This window comes from Benincasa hispida, chromosome 6 (assembly GCF_009727055.1).
Source record: "Benincasa hispida cultivar B227 chromosome 6, ASM972705v1, whole genome shotgun sequence".
Taxonomy (NCBI): domain Eukaryota; kingdom Viridiplantae; phylum Streptophyta; class Magnoliopsida; order Cucurbitales; family Cucurbitaceae; genus Benincasa; species Benincasa hispida.
Window position 1 is genome coordinate 43,434,576 of NC_052354.1, and position 5,171 is coordinate 43,439,746.

Genomic DNA, 5,171 nt, shown 5'->3' on the forward strand with positions numbered 1-5,171 from the left:
GGCTGTTTTTTTTTTCCTTCTTTTGTTGGCAACTGGCATCATGGAGGCTTGGAAAATCATGCTTTCCCATACTCCCACAAGAGCTCTAAAACATCCGTCCAAATTCCCCATGAGGTAGCCGTAGCACAACAACATGGTTTCAAAGAGCCTTAATTGCACACTTGTCTTGATGATGTAGTTGGAGAAGACCGAGGGCTTCATTGATGGAGCTGGGTTCTCTATAAAGTTCAGGAAGGACAAACAACTCCCCGTAAGAAAGGTGGAGAAAGAGTACAATAATGTTTAACTCACAGATTGACCAAAACACTTAAGCTGATGGGTTATGATAAATTTAATTATATGAACAATTTAACATTCTCTCCCCGTTTTTAGGCTTGGAAATTGTAAAAGATGCAACATATATATGTGTGTGATATATGCATACAGTAAGATGTATACATATGTATATATTTTGAAAAGGATACAAAACTTTTCATTAAAATAAATGAAAAGAGACTAATGCTCAAAATACAAAGAACTAAAAATAGTGAGTACAAATACATCGAGCCAAAAGACTGCTGTAAAGAGAAAGGCAGTCAATCCAAATTAAGCATAAATCTTGGATGTAAAAGTCATCAAAGAACTTAGAGAGAACGCCAAATGGAGACAATAATTCAGGTGACTGCGAAGTGAACAATCCATTCAATTACTTTTCTTGAAAAGATCTCAAATTTCTCTTGAACCAAATTTCTTCCACAACCTGAATTTTAGATTCATCCCACAAAATTAGCATGCCACCAGATCTACCCCACACTTCCACTTGTACCCAACTAATGCCTTTAGAGTTCTAAATAGACTAATACCGAAATTAGCCATTTTAATCTCTTGCAATAAAACCACGTCAAGATGCAATCTGAAAAACCTTTTCAAAGCCACTCGTTTTGAAGCACTTCCTAAATCATGAACATCCTAGGACCTCCCAGGTTTTGAACATAGGACCTCCCTCTCTGATACCATGTTAAATCACCAATTGACTCAAAAGCTTAAGCTGATGGGTTATGGTAAATTTAATTATATCAACACTTTAACAAATAAAAATTATACATAAAGTTGCTCAAACTCCCCAAGAAGGAACGTATTCAAATCAACCTATAACCTAAAACTTATGAGAAAAATTCAAAACTGAGCCCAGAGACCAATAGAGGTCAACAGAAAAAATAAGCCCAAGAAACCTCAATAAAAAACATTCATTGTATCTAAAAACCATCATGTAAACTGCACAACCGGACACTTAAAAATCTAGAAAAAATAAAACTTGGCTAAAGCTAATCAACAATCTATATCTCCAGCTCCAAAGCATGATATCGACTTTTAGTGCCAACAGCAACATCTTCTGCGAACAACAGCAATGGCTGAGGCATCTACAAACCAAGATCATATCAACATAATTAAACTGTCACAGACGCCACCTTGCCTGATTTATTTTATTTTATTCTTATTTTAACAAAAAGCAACTCATAGATACAACAAAATGAATATATTCAAGTGATGCAAACTCCCCATTGGAGTCTTGATGTAGGAACAATCTTCTTAATTCTTAAGTTCTTTGTTAGTTTTCTTTAAATCTTGTCTATTACTTATGTTTCAGTTTTGGGCTATCTTCTTAGTCGGTTGCCATCTTTGGGTTATCTTCTTAGCCGGTTGCCATCTTTTCTGTTCCCTACCTCCTTATAAATATAGCAGCTTAGTTGACAAGTGAGAAACCCTAATCTAGAGAATATAAAATTACAATAAAGGACAACTATACATATTCATTTAAATATATATTTTAACACTCCCTCTCAAGCAGAGCAAATATGTCAATCATGCCTAGCTTATTGCATAGATAGCTTATTCTTGCCCTATTTAAAGCTTTGTTAAGGATATCTCTTAATTGTTCAACAGTCTTCACATATCCTGTAGATATCAATCCTTCTTGTATTTTCTCGTGAATAAAATGACAATCCACTTCAATATGTTTAGTTTGTTCATGAAACACTGGGTTGGATGCAATGTGAAGTGCAACTTGATTATCACACCATAATTTAGCTATCATTGTAACGCCGGAGCCCATCTCAGATAAAAGTTGGTGTATCCACACTATTTCAACAGATTGTACCATGGCTCTATATTTTGACTCAACACTCGAACGTGAAACTAATTCGATTTCTTACTTTTCCATGACACTAAGTTTCCTCCTACAAAAATACAATATCCAGAGGTCGATCTCCTATCTTCTCGAGATCTAGCCCAATCAACATCTGAAAAACATTCAACCCTTGTATGACCATGAGATCCCATGTCCAGGTACAACTTTTAGATAACATAAAATTTATTCTACTACAGCCTAATGATCCACTGTAGGAGAAGACATAAATTGACTCACAATACTCACAGAATAAGCAATATCTGGTCATGTCACTGTTAAATAGTTCAACTTTCCAACTAATCTTTTATATCTCTCAGGGTCTTTAAATAATTCTCCTTCTTTAGCAAGTTGCAAATTTGGTATCATTAGAGTACTACATGGTTTGACTCCTAGTTTTATAGTCTCAGACAACAAATCAAGTACATATTTCTGTTGTGACAGATAAATACCTTTCTTGTTTCTCATTACTTCAATACTCAAGTAATACCAATGTCAGATTGTCGATAGAATATAGAATGATCAAAAGTACTTTTCTTCATACCAAAACATTTGAGTGCTCGACTAAACTTACCAGACCATGCAAGAGGACTTTGTTTCTGTTCATACAAAGATTTTCAAAAGCGATACACCTTATCATTCTCCCCCTAAGCAAAAAATCTAGATGGTTGCTCCATATAAACTTCCTCCTGAAGATCACCATGCAAAAAAACATTTTTAATTTCAAGTTGATGCAAAGACCAATTGTGAGTAGCAACCATGGAAAGAAATAGTCGAATGGAATTTAATTTGGCAATGGGAGAAAATGTATCAGAATAATTAGTCCTATAGATTTGGGCATAATCTTTGGGAACAAGACGAACTTTCAACCGGGTCACTGTTCTATCAGGATTGACCTTTATAGCACACATCCATTTACACCCAATAGCCTTCCTTCCCACCGGACGCGAAACTAAATCCCAAGTACCATTATCATCCAAAGCAGTCATCTCCTCGATCATTGCACTATGCCACCCAGGATGAGATAAAGCAGTTAAGAATGTAGGTGGAATCAAGAGATGTAATAAAGGAATATGTGGGCAAAGACAACTGGTTATATGAAACAAACAAAGAAATAGGGTAAGTACAAGTGGAAGATCATTACTCGGTTCTGGATCAGATGTCGAAAAAGCCATTGGTGTAGGACATGTGTCTGAAGGTTGTTGTGGAGGTTTCCTATAGTAGACTCGAGTGATGAGTGGACGAGAAGGAGATATAGAAGAAGACGGAGTAGGAGATGATGTGGGAGAGGTAATCTCATAGATAAAAAGATCATCATCCTACATTGACAATGACTTGATGGTGAGGGACTAAAAGGTATGTCCTAAAAAAACGTAACATCAGGAGAGACAAGACACCTGTTAAGAGTAGGGCAAAAACAACGATAACCCTTTTGAACATGCGAATAGCCTAAGAAAATGCATTTCAAAGATTTGAGATCTAACTTGGTACAATGAGGATGAACATCCCGAGCAAAACAAACACAACCAAAGATTTTAGGGGCAATAGAAAACAAATCTTTCATAGAAAAGAGAACACGATGAGGAATCTCTCCATTGAGAACAGAGGAAGACAGTCTATTAATCAGGAAGCAAGCGGTGGAAACCACATCAGCCCAAAAAGGCTTTGGAACATGCATTTGAAAGGACAAGGCCCGAGCTGTTTCAAGTAGATGTCTGTTTTTTCTTTTTGCAACTCCATTTTAAGATGGAATGTCTGCATAAGAGGATTGATGAATGATACCTCACATAAGTAAGATCTAAGTACATGAGAGAAATATTCACCAACATTATCAATACATATTGTTTTGATAGAGACATTAAATTGAGTTTAAGTTTTAGCATGAAAAACACAAAAACGAGACAATAACTCAAAACACTTTTTCATTAAATATAACCAAGTCACACGAGAATAATCGTCAACATAAGTAACAAAATAACGAAAACCTATTTGGAAATAACTGGTCAAAGACCCCAAATATCAGAATGAACTAACTCAAATGGAGCACTGGCTCGTTTATGGACTCTAGGACTAGAACTAAGACGATGAAATTTAACAAACTGACATGAATCACAATTCAAAGAGGACAAAAAAAGAAATTCAGGATAAAGTTTCTTCAACACGAATGAAGAGGGATTGATATCTGGTGGATGTAAGAATGGGAATGAACTTCAAATGGGGATATAACTCCAGAGTAGGCCATAGGGTTTGATATCTAGTGGTAAAAAATGTAAAGGTCCCCCGACTCATGTCTTTTACCAATAAACTTCTTCGTCATACGATCCTGAAACAAGCAATAACTAAGAAAAAAGTAAGACACAACAATTAATATTGAATATGGGAATTCACCTCTTACCTTATACATATGATTTCATTCCTTGTAATTTGGGTTTACTTTTATTCTTTCCATATGTACATTTTTTTTCTGTTATAATGTTTTCCTTAATTAGCTATCATAGGTATATATATAAGGGATGCTCCCTTTTGTAAAATTATCATAAGAAATATAAGAAAAGTTCTGTATTCAACATGGTATCAGAGCCAACCCTATGAATCTTTTCTATATGTTTCATGTCTGAAACCCTAGAAAAGAAAACAGAAAATCTCAAACATACCTAGTTCCTTGCGTGAAGCTTCACGTCCGAAGAAAAACGCATCAAATCGCGTCGAACTAGTGGATCGCAACTAATTCGAAGCATCCACAGCCGAAACTCAGTCTTTGACCGACGACCAAGATCACGTTCATCAACCGGAAGTCATCAACCGTGGTTGTCGTTTCCTGAAAATCTCATCTCCGGTCGTGAACAGTCGCAGTTCGTGGGTGGAAAACCAAATCGTGGAAGTCATCGACAGAGCCTCGACGGTCAAATCGCGGAAGTTGAGTCGCACCAGAGTAAAATGGGTTAAGTTGCGGACTTGAAGAAAAATGGAATCGGGTCGGAGCCTTGTGGGTCGGATTGGGTTGCGG

The 5,171-nt window shown here is 36.3% G+C and overlaps 1 long non-coding RNA gene across 1 annotated transcript; it reads right to left on the reverse strand.

Moving 5' to 3' along the window:
* Window positions 1-447: 447 nt before the first annotated feature.
* On the reverse strand, window positions 448-4,953 carry LOC120079367. The gene is made up of 3 exons (XR_005482225.1): window positions 4,819-4,953; window positions 2,739-3,919; window positions 448-1,400 (listed from the first exon to the last, which is right to left on the reverse strand). It is a non-coding gene; the product is annotated as an uncharacterized LOC120079367 (long non-coding RNA).
* Between the last annotated feature and the right edge of the window lie 218 nt (window positions 4,954-5,171).